We start from the raw sequence: 18,523 nt of genomic DNA, 5'->3' as shown, positions 1-18,523 counted from the left end.
ATTCTTCCATCTTGCTCCCTGAACCCCCATACTAAAAACCCCAAAAATCTGTTTTTCACCCCATGATAAATTCACTATCATTCTACTTAAACTTTTGTGGCTTGTAATTCTTCATGTAAGGTTGGTAATTGTTTTTTCCAAGGGCTAAATCAAAGGCACAGGGGTCTTGTGCTCTGTGCTAAGGTCTCTGAGCCCCCTGGGCAGGGGCTTGAGTCCTCCTAAGCAGCCAGAGGAATTTCCTGGGTTCCAACAGGGCCTCAGTAATGCTGTTTCAATGCAACAAAATGTTAAAACAGTTTTCATGCAGAGCATGGAAAAGCCCCATGTGGGTAAATAGCTCCCACTAAACTGCAAGGATGTGAGTGTCATGGGATGTTATGCCAAAATCCTTGCTGAGCTTATGCTCAGTCCTTCCCTCCCACTGCATTCAAGTAGGTTAGTCAGCATTTAGCCAATGGGCCATTAAATTGCTTTGCTTGAAATGCTGCACAGGGGCAAACTTTGCTATGCGGTAAACAAGCCACTGCAATACCAAGGACAGATTTGTGAGAATGAACAAGAGGGGAAAAGAGATTAATGTGTGGGAAGAAGAAGGGATTTTGATTTGTTTGGTTTATTGTTATACAGGGCAGGACATTGCTCATTTAAATCCTTATTTTCTCTTATCGTGTTTGCTCAAATGTGCACACACACATACAAGCTCTCAGACAGTTTATCTAGGTTGGAGCAAGTTGCTCCGCATTCATTGTGGTGGCTCCTGCTCTGAATTCCCAAGGATGTGACACTTGGTGCTGTCAGCATGCACACATCCATTGCCATCAGTCACATGGAGAAGCTGAGCTTGGGCTGAGATGGACATCCAGGCTGGCTGTGTGATTAATCAGCAATTTACAGTCTGTGATAGCACAGCACAGGCTGTTTAATGGACATACACTGCATCATGTGGAAGCCTGTATCAAAACCCAGAGTAGCTGGACGCATGTCAGCAGCAATTTTTCAGAGAGAAAATGCTTTTCCTCCTTCCTTTCATGTGTGGTTTGTCTGGAGTTGCACACACAGTGCCAAGCTTGGCTCTATGTGGTGTGCACACACTGAGAGGTGCGAAGCCAAGCAGGCTCCAAGAATGGAAGAAACCTGCAGGAAAACAAATGGTGATGGCAAAACCATTTCTCAGTAACGGCGGAACGTGAGTCTGTTGGAAGGGGAGCACACAGGGGCTGAAATTAGAGTTAGAAGCAGTGATCCCAAACCTCCCTCCACTGATCAGCATGCTTACAAGGTGTTTATTTACTAGATCTCCCTAGCACACTGCCTTTATCAGTCTTACCATCCACCTCAAGTATTCTCTGGGTGTCTTCTAAGAAATTAATTTTTTAATTCAAAACTTTATTATTAAAAAAAAAGGGAAGGGATTGATAAAATAGACATATTTGATGAAAAAACCCTCAACCTTAAAATAGATAAAAGACAGTAGAGCAAGTCCTGTTATCAGGGAAAAATCAGAGCTCTCTTGGATCACTGTGTCATGGCAGGGCCAGAGGCCCTGCAGATTTTGCCCCACAGGAGAGGTGTGTGGCACTGTCATGAAATGAAGAGATTTGTTTCAAGATGCTGCAATATCAATAATCTGCATCTACATATTCATGAATTAAAAACAGAGGGACAGGGAAGAATAATTGTAACTGCAAACTGAGAAACAATTCACAGTTTTCAAGAAACACATAAGCATAGTCTTTTTTTTAAAAAAAAAGCACCACATACAGCACACAGCTGTAACACATGCTGGGACATGGGCAATAGTCTAATGTTAACTCCTGCCTTGAGGCCCCCTGGAAATGAAATTCACTGCTCCAGACCCCAACTCAGCCATGGAAGCCTATAGAAATATTTCTTGGGTACAACCTGTGACTGCAGCTTGGAAAGCAATAGGAAGAAAAAAACCTGTATGTCCACTGCAAGCCTGCTAAAGTGTGAAAAGACATGAGAACTACTCCACTTGCAGCATTCAGAGTTACTATTCTTTAACAAATGATGTTAAATGAATAAAACACATCATGTTGACACAGCAAGATGTCCCCATTAGTGTGTTGAAGGTAAAGTAATAAATCTTTTCCTGAAGCAAGTGGTAATGCATTGATAAGCATTTCTTAGAGCTCCCTTCACAGCCTCACAAGGCCACTGCTGGCATCAGATATCACCACTGACAGCTCTCAATAGGACTGGTCAAAGAAAGCTGGAAAGATTTCACACCAGAAAACCTGAGTCAAATGCAAAACAGTCTTCTGAATGATGGATTTTACTAAGACTTCAGGGCAAAACCTTTGTAGATTCCAGCAAGCCTGGTAGAGAGGCTGTTTAAGCATTTTCAGAACAAAGCCAGTTTTGTTTTCCTTCAGAAATACACTTCAAATTAGTTTTGTAAGAGAAATATGTGGCAGAAGCAAACATACATGTCAAACCCAACCATTGCAATCTATCTTAAATACTTTTCTCAATGTTTGTTTTGCAGAGATTTTTGGCAGCTGGGTGACATTTATTGTTTTCCCAAGCAGCACTTGCCTTTTCCACCAGCAGTCAGTGGGAAGAAGAGTGAATTCCATGGCAGCTACATCTGGAAGTCAAGATCCAAAGCACAGTCACCTCTGTAACAAAGGGAAGCCAGGAGAGTGAGTGGCTATCACACAGGATATCTCCTTTGTAGCTGTGAGGCTGGATGGAAGCAGAGAAGAAACACAAAACAGTGTTTGTCCTCCTGTTTCATTCTTTGGCAGGCTCTCCAGCTTGCTCAGACCATACACATAAATCTGACCTTGCCCCCAGCTTGGTGGGGCCTGATTTCCACCTCCCATCTCAGTTCGCAACCATGCAGTTTTAACAGCCTGGCCCTTCCTAGGTTTTTATTATTTCTGTCTCTGACTTTTCCTCCTAGACCTTATGAAAGGCAGGGACTGAGCATCATGCAATGCTATGATTGAATTAACATCTTAACACAAAAATCTCATAGTGGTTCCACCACTTCCCTGGGCAGCCCATTTCAATGTGTGACCACTCTTTCAGTGAAGAAATTTTTCCTGATATCCAGTCTGAAACTTCCCATGTGCAATTTGAGACTGTTTCCTCTTGTCCTGTCACTTGTTACCTGGTATAAGAGACCAACCCCCATCTGGCTACACCCTCATTTCAAGCAATTGCAGAGAGTGAAAAGGTCTTCCTTGAGCCTCCTTTTCTCCAGGCTAAACACCCCAAGCTTCCTCAGCAGGTCTCCACAAGCCTTGTGCTCCAGACCCTTCCCCAGCTCTGTTGCCCTTCTCTGGACACAATCCAGCCCCTCAATGTCCTTGCTGTAGTGAGGGGCCCAGAACTGAGCACAAGAATTGAGGTGTTGACCCACTGTGCTGAGTCCAGGGGGACCACCACTGCCCTGGTCCTGCTGGCCACTATTGCTTATCCAGGCCAGGATGCCATTGGCCTTCTTGGCCACCTGGACATGTTCTGGCTCATGTCCAGCTGTCACCAGCACCCCCAGGTCCTTTTCCACTGGGCAGATTCCCAGGCACTGCCCCCAGCCTGCAGCACTGCCTGGGGTTGTTGCGATCCAAGTGCAGGACCAAGCTCTTGGTCTCTCTGAATCTCACACCACTGGCCTCAGCCCTTTGATCCAGCCTGTCCAGATCCCTCTCTAGAGCTTTCCTGCCCTCCAACTGGTCAACACTCCCACACAGCTTGGTGCTGTCTGCAAACTTACTTCCCACCCTCATCCCCATCTTCAAGCCCAATAAGTTTTGTTTTCTGTTGAACAGCACAGACAATTCATTTTTTCAGAGCCGTGTCTGACTTGCACACACTCTGTGGGTGGGCAGAGCCAGCCATGGGCAGCCTCAGCCTGCTTAGCCAGGCTGGGCATCTCCCCCTGCTTGCACCACAGCTCTGCTTGGGTAGATTTCTGCTCTTTTCTTTCCAAAAGCCATAGTAAACATTTCTTTCTGAGGCACACAAATGTGACTAATCCCTCAGGAATGTCTCAGAGGAGGAACCTCCCACAGAAAGGCACAGTTACTTGCAATATGAACTCCCACCAGATGCATCTGACCCTGAGACAAGACTTACACAATGTCAGGGAAAACTTCACTTCTGTTCACCTCTTCATAGGTGCAGTCACAGATCTCATCACACTTCTCTTCTGCAATAAGAAGAAAAGCCCAATCCACTCTCATTTATGTCCTTTAAATGATTTTGAGTTTTCCAGAAATTTGCTAACTGCTTGCCCCTCTTCAGAGCACTCAGACAGTGCCTATTGTTGTAACCCCCTCTCTCCAGGCCTGCATCTCTGCCTCCTGCAGCCAGCCTAGCACAGGGTGCAAACACAGCCTTCTCTGCTGCAGGCACCAGCTACAGTGCCTACAGAGGTGTAACCAATGTGAAAGGAAATGTAGCTTCACCCACTGCTACCAAGTCAAACAGGTGATTCCTGCCTCTCTGTGAGCATCAGGAGGCTCAAATAACTGCTTTCTTATTTCAAAATCCCACATTTCAGATGTCTTTAAATAAAATTTTAAAAGAAATTGTAGAAAGTTTGGACTTACAAAGGTATTTCAAAGGTTCTGCTGAAATTCTCACTGCTTGTCCCCACTTTCATACAGTGGCTTTCTTTTCTGTTGAACATCTTGGAAAAGGTGTGTCCATATGTCACCTTTGCTCAGATCTCTGGTCCCTGACCAGTGCTACAATGCTGGCCAGAAGGTGAATAGGATTGGATCTGTTTGTCTAGAGGCTACATGTAAGCAGGCACTGCTGGGTGGACAGGCTGTGTCTCCCTGGACACAGTGGGTATCACTGGTGGGTATCACTGGAGAGGACACCCATCACATAATTTGCAAGAGCTGCTCTGTGACTGTGCTCAGAGCACATCCCACCCTCTTCCAGTGAGGGATGGAGACAGTGGTGTTGCTAGCTAGTTTTAAATCTGAGTCCAGTGATTTTCCACAGTCCCTCCTACAGAAACTGCTCCTATTTTTGTGGGAGCTGCTCAGCTGCTTCAGAGGAAGACTGGAAGTCAAGTCATCTCAAGGCGTGGGGACAAAGCCACCTTGCAGGGATGTGAGATGCCAGTGAGCAGCATGCCAGACCCTCTATCCTGTTGGCAGTCCTCCAGGGTTAATCTAGTGGAAAGTGCTGTGGCAGTCTCCAGCACAGCTGCTGGGTCTTATTGCCACTTGAGTCATTCACCCAAGGGAAAACCCACAGTCGGCTCTGGACCCACACAGCGGGGTGGGAGTAGGAGCAGCATAAATAACAGAGTCGTGTTCCTGGGGGCAGCTGCTGAGAAGATGCAGCTAGAGAGTGGGGTGTTAAATAAGCACAGCCTGTGCCCCCACGCTCCTGAGAGAGGGGGGGAGAGAAGCAGGGAGGGAGGGAGGGAGGGAGGGACTGCAGGCCATGCTGCACATGCCCCAAGGAAGACAGGAGCATGTGGAGCTGCTCAGCAGCAGTTTCCCAATACATTAAGCAAACAGGAGAAAGAAAGACACGGGGCTTCAGTGGCTCTGAAAACTGAGATAAGGGCAATGAGGCTTTCAGTCCTTGCAAGCAATGTGGCCCTTATCTGCCCCTGATATGACAGTCCTGCTGTCATTTTTGAGTTGTGCTCTCACAGGCCTTGCACCCGCCCAACCACAGGCTTCGGGGGAAAACCACAGTGCAAAAACACCCTCTCTCAGCCCTTCTCCCCAGCTGCCCCTTTTCCTCACTTTTAGAAAGTGAAGAACAAATGTATCCACAGTAACACAAAGGGGTTGCATGCCAGCTGCATAAAAGCAAGCACAGAGCTCGTCCCTGCTTGTCCTTGTGCAAGCTGAAAGCAAGCAGCTCTGGAAGTCCACAGAGAAAAGTGAAAAGAGAAGGAAGAAAAGCTCAGCCTGCCTGGGGAGGGAGGTGGGAAGTGGAGCAAGAAACACTCTGTTCTTTGGAGCATTTACAAGATAAAACTGCAGTGATAACTTCAGCATCTCCCTATTGTGAAGTGTTTGACTTCAGCTCTGCAAATACTCATCTACTGCCAGCAATGGGCATGTGCTTATTTTTTACAGATTATATTCAAATTACACATTCAGATATTAAACAATTTCAGGAAATCTGCATGGAAAAAAATGGATTGTTGTAGCTTTTACAGACCTCAACAGTGGATATATACAGTATTTTATGCAATCGGTTTATGACTATATGATTTAGTATCTTCAGACATGTGAAGGGATCTATATGGCTTCTGAACATGCCTGCACATTGGCTGAAGTTAAGCAAAGAACAGCTTCAGGTTAGACAGTTCTTATATAAACCTGTGAGTTTCTTACCATGCCAAGTCAAATGTAATGGTCCCAAGTCTCTCAACACTTGTGTTTTAGAGAGTGAAGTTGTGATGCTTTCCTCAGGAAGGTTTAGCCACTGAAGGAAGGCAGAGGAGCTGCAAGTGTCTGCCTGAAGGAAGCAGCTCTTCCTGCTGGTGAGTTGTGTTCTGTGTCTTCCTTGTGCCTCATCTCTGCCTGCAGCCATCTCCCCATCAAACCTGAAGTCACCCAGGCTCCTGGCATCCCCACTCTGACTGGGACCCAGCAGATTTGTATCCAGGTTTGCAATTGCCCAGGGAGAATGCAGCAGTGCTGCAGGACCCTGCACAGAGCTGAAAGCCCTGTGTACCTTGGGGGAGGGCACCTGTGTGGAAAAAAATGCTGTGGAATTGAAAGTTTAGGGATGAAAAAGAGTTCCAGGCAAGCTCCCACTGAAAAAAAATTGTGTTTCTGCAAAACTTTTCTTTATAGGAGTGATTTTATTCTGGGATTTGTGTGAGCAGAGGAATTGCTGTGTTGAGAGCAAAGAGCTGCTGTGCTGTGCTCTGGGGGGTCTGGCCATGTCTGAAGCAGTGCAACAGAGCCCTGGCCCTGAGCTCACATCAGCACAGACACCAGTGACTCCCTCCCTGCACTGGCAGCCAGGCCACCACAGCTGTGCCCCCAGCTCTGTCCCCAGCTCTGTGCTGGCACTCCACAGCCCCTGGCCCAGCAAGGCAGGCACAAGCAGGCCATAAGCCTTACTGAGCACAAATGCTTTTAGTTCCTGGGGGTTCTAAATACAGTCTGGTCCCCTACAGCTCTGCTTGGAGGAGCTCTCACAGCCAGCCTCAAGGCACCCCTTTTTCCCTTCCTCTCCTTCATCTGCAGCTCAGCATCAGGACACCAATGGGAAACACACCCTGGAAAAGCCTGGAAGCCTCCCTGAGCACAGCCAGGCAGCTGCAGGGCCCAAGCCCCTGCAGTACCAACCACCTTTTGTGATTCCAGCAGTGTGATCCTGAGTCACTACACATTCCTCCTTTTAATTTTAGAAGTAGTTAACTCCTCTCCTTTTTATTATCTCGATGTATTCCTCCTCTCATACCCATAGGATTTCAGTTACTGAATTTCCCACCAGCTGGCACAAAAGTCTTTTGTCCTTCCCTAATATGTGACCACAGCCTCAGCTTCCTGGCTCTTTTTTTACCTTTCTTTGAACTTCAATTTTGTTGAAGCAAGGTGGACTGACTGCAGTTTTGTTGGTGCCTCTGCACATGCAGAGCAGGCACAAACTTGCCTTCTGCCAGCAACCCAGCAGCTCTGGGCAAGGGGGAGCAGCTGGAGACACTGTAGGGACCAAACCTTTCTAGAGAAAAGTTAGAAATTAAGAGAAAAACAAACAAGACTCTCATCTCATGCCAAAACCAAAATAATTTTCCTACTACAGAGAAAGAGGAGAAAGAAAAGCCCAGAACAGCTAGAAAGCAGCACTACAGACAGAGCTGAGAGCCTCTCTTGCCCTGTAACCTGGAGGTTGCACAGAGGCAGATATGATATGGCTGCAACCTGCTGCTACCAACAGGATTCCAGAAAACACTGCCACAGAGCAGAAAAATTATCTATAATCTATCTTGAATTAGGCACATTATAACCTTGAATTCTTGTGGGGGGTGAGCAAGTGTATTGTGCATCCCCTGTTTTGTACATGTTATATTACATCATATCATATCATATATCATATATCATATATCATATATCATATATCATATATCATATATCATATATCATATATCATATATCATATATCATATATCATATATCATATATCATATATCATATATCATATATCATATATCATATATCATATCATATCATATCATATCATATCTTTTTATTATATTTATTGCTATTAGAATTGCTGTTACTATTATCACTTCCTCTTCTGTTCTATTAAACTGTCTTTATCTCAACCCATTAATTTTACTATTTTTCTCACCCCAATCCTGCTGGAGGGACAGTGGGGGAGAATGGCTTTATGGCATTTAGCTTCCTGCCAAGTCAAACCATGGCATCAGGAAGAGGAACTTTAAGACTAAAAGCAATGGGTGTTCATGGCCAGATCATGAAGTAAAAGTGTGGTTGTGACTGTGCCAGTCTCAGTTCTACAGAAAACTTCATGTGAACCTGCTGCCTGGTGATAGAAAACTATAGGCAATGTGGTATCAGCCTTGTCTCCAGTTACCACATTTAGTTGAAAAAACTCCATAAAATTTTTGACATTTATTGGTTTTGGAGTGTAAATGGACCATTACATTGTGCTGCACCAACAATAATATTTAAGTAATTCACAGGGTTGCTGTTAAGTAACGTTGTAGTTTGCTTTGAGCTGACTGAAGGGAAGGTACTATTCTGGCATATTATTACAAGAAGAAATTTGAGGTATCAAAACAACACCAATTTTTTGTGCTGAGTGCATGGGGATGGAATGGCATAGGGAAAGGGAAGGGAAAGACTGAACTCCAGAGATTTTGGGGTTTACCATGCTCCTCATGAAACCCATGGTGTTTAAGAGGCATTGCTCATGTGGTTAGTCAGCAAAGAGGGTCTGAAACAAAAGAACAGTAGCCTCATCATAATTGTTGTTCTGGATGACAGTAAAGGATAGCTTAAAGGAAAACATATAAGAAATATTGCACTACTAGTTAATTTGCACTATTTCCAACAATTCAGCTAAGCCTAGAGAAAATAAATATATGGGTTTAAAGATGGTTGCTATAGAAACCAGAGGAGATTTTATAGTTGCTTATGAGAGTAAAGAAGGTTCTGATTGATAAGACAATCACATTCAAATAGTCACTATGGAAACCCAAGGTGACCTGGAGGAAACGTGATTCCTCTCATTTTGTTCCTGTGGGCAGATGAAGACAGCCTGGATGGGGGAAGGTCTGGGCTGAGTGATAAAGAACACCACAGCAAGGCAGCACTGACCTCAGTGTGGCGCTAGAGGTGCTCAGTGCTTCACATCACAAGGCTCTGCGAGCACTGACATCTAAATCTGTGAAATAAATTTACTTACTTACCCATAAACAGTGTTTGCTTTCCCCCCCCCCTATTGAAATCAATAAGAACTCTGTAATTGATTTCTTTGGGGGCAAAGCAGATTTGAGAGACCTTTCTATGTCTCCAGTGCCTCAAAGCAAGGAAGGTCATTGTCACATCTCCTGTGGGGCTCAGGAGCTGCCTGTGCTGTGCAGAAGCAGGGCCACGGAATTGCTGAGCACTTTTTGCCTTTGCTAACAACACCTTCTCCCAGAAGTAGGACAGAAAAAAACCTGATTATGCAAGCCTTTTTCTTGTAGATAGATAGGTTATTTAAGGATCAAGGTGGGTCAACCTGCACATGACATAAGCCAAAAACTGAGTGGTAGCTTTATAATGCCTCAGTAACCACTTGTCATTTGCTTCCAATATTTATTTTTTCTGACAGTGATAGAATGTTAGTATGAAGGGCAGGTGCTCAGCACTCCTGGACACAGATGGAAACTGAAGTTATCTCAAGAGGGGGTTTTTATGGTTGTGTTTTTTTTTTTTTTTTCCTTTTTTTTGTTTTGTTTTGTTTTGTTTTGTTAAAGCCATGGATATCAGTTCCAGGTATTTGAAATACACCAATTCCTCAGTTAGGATTCACAAGGGGCCAGACCCTGCCTGGTTCCTCTGCCCAAGCTTAGCCACACTCTTCTCCTCTATTGTTTAGAAAATCCTTGATTCACGCTACCCACATTTGATCAAATCATAAAGATATTAATAATCAGAGATTTTTATATTTTATCTTAATAATTGTCAGTGAGATAAAAAGAACTAGCTGTCAGCCTCAGGAAAACACCAGTATTTCTGTAATTTCACCAAGTTTCCAGTCTAAACATGCTGGTAGGGAGGAAAAACATATCTTGGAGAAAACCTGAGGACTGAAAGAGTAGAGCACTGAGCAGCACAGCTTCCCTGAAGCTCTCATTCTCGGGGGTTAGCTGCCAAATCTGGTAAAAGTGGTCAGAAAATTCATCCAGACCAGCTGTCAGATTGCTGACTTTTCTAATAAGCTTTGCTGGGTTTGGAAATTGCCCTCCCATGTAGAAAACCTAGCTGGGTTTGTACATCAGGTAATCCATAATGAAAAAGAAAATTAAAAAGAGAGTACTTCAGCATGCATCATCAAATGAAAGGTTTAAACCTGAGGCTGCTCCTAGAAATGCAGATGGCACTGACAGACACTGTGCTGGGGCTGGAATCAGGAAGAAATTGGACACACATTATCTTGAAAGAAATTCCTACTGGTTTTAAACATAAGCAAATTTGTTACCTGTTACTAAAGCTGTTGGCTGGTGGCTGGAAATAGAAATTACTGCTTTAATGTAGACATAACGATTCAGCTACAAGGAAGAGAATGAGATTAATATTGAATAAAAGATGCTCACAGAAAGATGCAGTCTGCCAGGTAAGTTCCTGTTTTGATTTGTAGACATAGAAAGGAAATACATAGGTGAAATACAAAGGTAAATAAAATGTACAAGTGAAGCTCTTTCACAGAAGAAATGAGTGCAAATGTGTAACCGAGCCTTTTATCCTCAGCACTGCTGCTCACACTCTCCATCACCACATAAGAGAGCACCACTGCTTTTGGGGTTTTTCTAAACCATGTAACTAAACCTCTCTGCACCTTTCAGCAGATATCAGCCACACTGGCAGAGAGAACAGCTACAGAACAGCTGTTCTGGGAAAATATTCAGGCTGTAAAAGTCTCCCAAAGCACACGTGGGAACACAACACTCATCAGTGGGGATAGATAGTGCTTCTTTACCAGTGCTGGGGATGGGTTGGGAAGATGCTTTTCTGAGAGCTTATTACCCTTTTTTTCTGGGCTGAAGAGGTCTCAGAGCACCCCTCCTGGAAGCACACACTCCTCAGTATTCCCTGCAAATCATCCCAACTTGAACTGGCTCCCCTGGGCCTCAGCTACCCTGTACCATAGGCATAACCTGTCCCTTAGAGCTTACTTCTCCAAGCTCCACTTTAAAACCCCTCCAAGGAGATGCTATGACTCATTATCTTCCTCACTCTTTCCAATTTTAAGGAGAGAAAACTCCCAACAACAACACAAACTGCACCAATTATTGTGATAGCAGCAAAGCATCATTTTGAGAAAACAGTTTGTGAAAACATCCAAAATCGTAGGGAGTTGAAATTCTAAAGCTCTCAACATTGTGGGATCTGTCTTGCTTTCAGAACCCAATTCTCCATCTCTCAGAAAAGTGACAAATGGCTCTGAGCCTTATTGCTGTTCCCTGGTAAATACCATAAACGAGCTGGCAGATAATGTGGGGCTTCTCCAAGAAATGTGCAAAGGCAGTAAGCACCATCTGCTGGCTTCAGCATGAAAGAAAAAAACAGGAGTTTTTCATCCAGTTTCACGTCTCTTCAGCTCTTCTGCCTCCAGTTTTAGGGCAAATTCAAAGAAATTGATCCCACAACATCAAAAAACCGAACCAGGATGGGTATAACTAACCAGAGAAAGACTGCCCAGGGAACATCAGTAGTCCTGCAGACAGATTAAGGTAAGATAGAACAAAGATAACAAAGTTAAATGACGTGAAAATTCACAATAATTTTGTCAGTATTCAAACTGAGCCTTAACTTTTTACCTGGCTTTGCACTGTGTTTGAAACACAAAAGCTTATCCCTGTAGAGAACGTGAGCCAAATGTTAACACAGCCTTTAAAAAAGAAACAGCCAGGAAATGTTTTGCAAGAAAACCATATATGTAGATATGTTTTGCCCCCTCAGTCTCTGATCTCAAATAAGGATGTGGGGATTTGGCACAAATAGAGTGGGGCAGCATTTTGCAGATGGTTAATTCTCATTATAGATGTTTGTTACCAAAGGACGAATTAAGCCAGTGAGAGCTGAAGTTTTGCCACTGGTTTGGCAAAACTTCTCAGCAATTTGCAAAAATTGAACCCAGAGTACCAATAAAAGTAAAAATATATGAGGACTGCCCATTTTCAAATAACCAACAGTGCCAGCCTCAGCCTTTACATTCAGAGCAAGACAGAAGATGCCACATTTCTGGTTAATTCACAGGATGGCCCAGTCCTGCAGCACCAAGACCATGGCATGTGCCTGGCAGTGAGCATGCAGAGTCCCTGCCTGTCCCTTGGCTCGACCTGAGTGGCAGCAGTGCCCCTCTGGGTGAGGTGCCTTGTCCCCCTGCCATGGGTTTGAGGTGCCTTGTCCCCCTGCCATGGGGCTTGCACATGCCAGCCAGGCAAGCAGGCAGAGCTCAGGAGAGATGAAGGGCACCTGTGTGTATCAGAGGGGTATTCCCCACTCCATCCCTCCCCAGCAGTGCTGGGCTATGTGCTGGGAGCACTGATGGAGCAAGGCTTGCCCAGGTGCACCAGAGCAGTCTTTGTCCCACCTTGCTCACCCTGAGCGCTGCACACTCGGCTTGCTCTGCCAGGCAGGGATAACAGGAACATGACACCTATTTTGTTGGCTCTAATCAGGGATAATTCTTCCTCAGAAGATGCTTCAGTTAGTATTTGGACCCTCAGACCACAACTGCCATATGAAAATGTTGAGTTTTAGTTGCTTTAACCTACTCTACCTTTGACTCCAAGATGAAGCTCATGAGCAATCCCATCCTGACTAGGTTTGTCCTGACAGGCAGCCATGGAAAATGGGGCCAGTGGGCAGTGGCTGTCCTGTGCTTGCACAGCAGGAAAATTTAGGAGATGACTTAGCTCTCTGCATTGCTGTGGTCAAGTCAGTGATCTTTGTAACATCACTGCTCTCTGGTTTGATTAAAATGAATCTTTCGGAGTTCCTTGTACCTACAACCTCTGACTGGTCGATGACAGTATGAATGACAGGTGTTTGAGATTTCTCCTCAGCACAACACCCTCAAGCCCCTTACTTTAGTCTTTAATCTGCAAATTAGAGAATTTAATGGTGAATGTTGAATATGTTCGTGTGACCAAAGTCCACTGAGATAGCCTTACTGAGATCATGAGCCATTATTTCAGTGTTAATCCCAGCACTCAGGACATCTAAGGCATCATTAAATACAGCTTAACCATACCAGTATCTTTAAGCACCCTTTGTCAGCAAAATTCAGCTTGATTAAAGTCTCTGCTAAAGCCTCCTCATCACTCCCTGACTGTAGCTCCGCCACAAAGTGTTCATGCACTGCGAGGTTTATTGCTTTATCATCCCACTAACCCAATCTTTTGTTTGGCAAAGGTCCTACCCTTGCACTTGTTTACAAACAAATAACACTAAGCTTCCCAGGAGCTTAATTGCTTCTCTTTGCAATACTACATCTTAATATGGGCGGTTATTTGTAGGTGCTTATTATGTCTCCTCATAGTACCTGGTAATAAACCATGGAACACCATGTGCACAATCAGCTGGAACGCGGCTTGTTAATTACAAAAGGTGTCATAAAGTACATGTTTCATTTAACAAAATGATTAGTTATAAATATTTTATTGCAACAGCAGGCTGTTTGGTGTAGCACACGGTAGTTAACAGGGATGTTTTCTTGTATTGGGTCCAACCCTGTTTTTTGTCATTTGAAAGAAAACCCACTTACCCACTGCTCTCCTCAGGCAAATGGCCTCCAATTCTCACAGCAGAAGGCAAAATGCCTTTATTTGGGAGAGGTGAAACATTTTCCTCCATCCCCAGCATAAAGCAGGGAATGGCTAGGCACGAGGAAACTGGTATTGTCAATCAGTGTCACTTCCCATTTGTACTGAACATGCCTAAGTGCCAAATATTTTGGAGGCAGGCCCTCAAAAGGCATTATCTGGATTTCACATTCACTCACATCAAGGGCAGGATGCAGCCATACACTACCATTTAGGTCTGACTTCAAGGTCAATAAACACCCAAGCACATAATGTGAGTAGAGTGATAAAATTAAGACTATAATGAAGAGAGACAAAGTGACCTATTTTATGCTACAGCTTCATACATCCAACAGCATATTGTGGAGGAACATCACGTAAGACCTGAATTGATATCAAGGCCAGGGGGATCCAATAGTGTCACTGTCATATTTTCTAGAAAAATCCCTTTGCCCAGGATTTCTCTCCTGGGAAGCAGAGAAGCCTCAGAGAAAAAGGAAAACAATATTATCTCATTTGCTTCTCCTGTGTTTTGCTGCTTTGGAATGTGGTTGGAGATTGATTATCCAATATGTGAATTGTTTTTACTTATTGGCCAAGTGGGGCTAAGCTGTGTCAGTATCTGAAGAGAGAGTCACGAGTTTTCCTTAGTATCTTTTAGCCTTCTGTCTGTATCCTTTCTCCATTATTTAGTATAGTTTAGTATAGTATTCTTTAATATAATATAGATCATAAAATAATAAATTAGCCTTCTAAGAATCTGGAGTCGCATTCATCATTTCCTTCCTGCCACAATACCACACAATAGTGCAAGCACAGACCACTTTCTCTCTTCCCAGAAGGAGTTTGCTGCACTGTCAAACAGTGAGAGCCAACACCCACTTTGGCTTCTCCTTGGCAGCCTCCTAAAACAGCACATGAGGAGTTGCCACCCCCATGCTCCATGAGCAGACAAGGTGCTGCTGCCACCTCAGGTCTCTGTGTGTGGCTGTCCCCTCACATACCTGAGGGGACACCCCTGACACCTTGCAGAGGGGGAAGGCAAACAGAATGTAACCCTCACCAGGCTGAGTGCAGCACAGCAGCTTCCTGTTAAATACAAGGGAGAGGGATGAGACATCAAATCCACCTGGGATCAGCATCCTGCTCATCGCTTATGGCATGGACAAATCAAGGGATAATTCCAGGGATAATTCCACAGCTCCCTTTTCTGGCAGTGAAGCTGACCCTTGCCTCAGGTCTTCACAACATATGGCTGCATTTGGGAGTGTCATGGAAAGGCTCCTGTGGTTTTTAGAAGAGTGTCCAGCAAGTGATTATTGCTGCACAAGGAAAGAAGCAGGGACAGTGATGTGGATCCTGCCTTTGAGCCAGTTTGAGGAGGATCAGGAAATAAGGATAATTTTCCAACTATATTTCTCAATTTGTACAAAACCCAAGCAATATCTTGGGTAAAATAGAATTAATAATTCCATATTAAACGAGAATTTTAATGTGAAATTTGAATATCATGTAATACTTCCTCTCTTTGATATATTGCAAACCTTTACTAAAATCCTATTTATGAACTTCTGAGGCTGCAGCTCTTATTCCTGTTTTTGCTTGAAAGACTTGTCCTCCAAATGAGAAAAAACAAACTACAAGACCCCAAAGCTGTCCCACATGCATACACACACTGAATTCTTCCTGTTGCAAAGCAGAATTTTCCATGAAAACTTTTTCAACTTGACTATGACTCTGAAAAGTGTGTATGATACAACTTTGACACAGACATTATGTCAAGAGTAATTGAATTAGAATGTTTTATTTTCAGAGCAGATTTTTACTCAGCTGGAAATAGTATGGTTTCACAGTCTTTGTCTTCATGCTAATGTCCGTACGAGTATCAGAATTTTAGGAATTAATTTTTCCCCCTAATATAGATCAGATTAGGGTTCATTTTACGTTAAAATGTCATATCTGTCATGACAAAGTAAATACCAATGTATCTCAATTCTGTGTAATACTCTTTGCAGAGTTGTCCTATAGCTTTTACTTAAGGCAAACACCTCACACTCCCACATTCCATAACCATAAAAAAGTAACCACTCTGGACATGGAGAGAAAATGTATGTTTAAAATATACTCTCTCATATTTTTAAATTGCTAATATTCTGGGGTTCAGAGCATTCTGGGCAATTCAGTGTCTCCAATATTGTACTGCTGTTGAAAGATCTCCTGTCCTCAGGATTAGGTGCACAGAACAGAGCTATGCTTTAGCAAATAGCAGTCCTGCTTTTTAGGCTTTTAAAAATTGTAGTTCACAGACAGTGCTATGTGGACTCATGCACTTCTCTATTACCCACTTGAACTTCTCCACAGGCACTGACCTATAGCCTTTTTTTTTCCAGCTCCTGGGAGTGGAAGACACATTTCTGAGAAAGGTTATTTTGGGTTTGCTTAAGGATCACTCATAAATGAGTGTGTTAATGTGAGCTTGCACTTCTGAACAATTCTCTCTAGAAATACAATAATTTTATTAAATCCATCATGAGTTGATTATTACAGTAGTCGATAAATTCCAGCTTAGTATTACCTTAGGATATTGCGAAGGATCCTCTCACCTGACTCCAGCAGATCATGGCAACAGGGCTTAATTCCCTTCTTCTTTTAACCTGGTTATACTATTGAATAAAATGAAAACCTGTTTGGCTACTTTTTAGACATCTGGATACAGTAGTATAATTATTGCTTAATAATGATGGAAAACAAAAGCCAGGAAAGAAGCCCAGGGCTTTTTCTGCAGTACAAAACAAATTACGGTAGTTTTGGGCACCTTAGAAATACATTGTTGAGAAAAGCATCATTTGCATCTTGTGAAAATTCTACACAAGTATGGTAAAGTGCTTTAAAGGTGTCAGGTGAAGTTATGGATCTTGTGTACACAAGAGTGGGACAATTTTTTCTGGATACCCACAAAGCCCCTCCTGGGACTTGAGAGCAGCTTTTGAGCAGTGGTTGGCAGGTGGAAATGTCCCCAAGCACCTGGAAGTGCAGAGCAGTGCTCCACTGCAGCCCCCACAGCCCTTTGAAATGTGCAAATGTCCTTGTCAGGACACTCTAAGCTGAAAGTGGCCCACTTGTTCACACCTTTGCACTCTTCTGACACCTCTGAGGCTGGCTTTCTGGTTTGGGCTGATTTTCTTCCTTCTTGCACATCTTGTTTAGCTCCTGACTTTTCCTCCTCCCTGGCTCCTTGCACTTGCTCCTTTCTCTGATCTCTCTGTTCCACATTTTCCCCATTCAGGTCCTCATTTCCACTCTTTTCTCCTTCCTGAGGCCCAGCCTGTTGCAGAGTCCTGTCCACAGAGCAACTTCCATGGAAAAAGTGGAGAAACTGAGCGAGCACTGCATCCTCTTCCCCCAGTCCTGCCCTCTGCCCAGGCTGTGTCACCTTCTCAGGCAGCCCTTGTGTCCTCCTGTCTTTCCTGTCCCTTGTGACCCCCAGGGCAGACTAAACCATGACTCCATGTGCCAGTTCTGAGAGATGTGATCATGTCAGGTCTCCCAGAAACCAGGGCTGTCTGTTTATTATTTAAAGGCTAACAGCACTGTCACTGTCATACTTTCTGGAAAATCCCTTCACCAGGATTTCTTCTCCTGGGAAGCTGAGAAACCTCAGAGAAAAATGGAAGCAATAATTATCTGATTTGCTTCTCCTGTGTTTTACTGCTTTGGAATGTTTGGACATTGTTTACCAACTGGTCATTGTTTGATTGGTTTCATGTGAATTGTTTTAACTAATGACCAATCACAGCCAGCTGTGTCAAGGCTCTGGAGAGTCACGAGTTTTTCGTTAGTATCTTATTAAGCCTTCTGTCTCTATCCTTTCTCTATTCTTTAGTACAGTTTTAGTATCTCATTCTTTAATAAAATATAATATCATAAAATAATAAATTAGCCTTCTAAGAACATGGAGTCAGATTCATCTTTCCTTCCTGCCACAGGGGACCCTGAAAGTACCACACAGCACTATCCCCAGGACTCCACAGCAAGAAATTTGCCAAACTAGAACCTTGCTCTTTTCATTTTTGCCAAAACTGCCATGCTGGATCAGCATCCTGAGCTGGGGCTTGGTTGGGAGCACAGGCAGAGGTTTTGATCACCCCTGATCCTCCCCACCCACAGCCATGTGGGAATCTCCCAGCACAGCTCCAGCTTTTCATCTTGCCAACAGCAGCAGGAAAAGTGATGCATTTTGCTGCCTAACTTCAGTTTGGAGGGGGAGCAAAGGAATAGCACTGCCTCTTTGGCAGTATTGCGGCTGCTTTGTGTAGGCTGCCCAACCTGCTCCTGCCTTTCCAGGCAAGCGCCAGCCTTCCAGCTCCAACAGAACAGAACTTTGACAGCTCTTTTCTCTGTCCCTCCTTGGCCCATTCTGGGCATTTTTTCTCATGCTGTAATAGAGATAGCCATTTTGCTGGCAAACCCACACCTGAAACACAGAATTCAGCCTCTGAAATACTTCAAGAGTAA

Source organism: Ammospiza caudacuta, chromosome 2 (genome assembly GCF_027887145.1).
Source record: "Ammospiza caudacuta isolate bAmmCau1 chromosome 2, bAmmCau1.pri, whole genome shotgun sequence".
NCBI classification, from domain to species: domain Eukaryota; kingdom Metazoa; phylum Chordata; class Aves; order Passeriformes; family Passerellidae; genus Ammospiza; species Ammospiza caudacuta.
Note: the sequence above shows the minus strand (reverse complement) of the source record.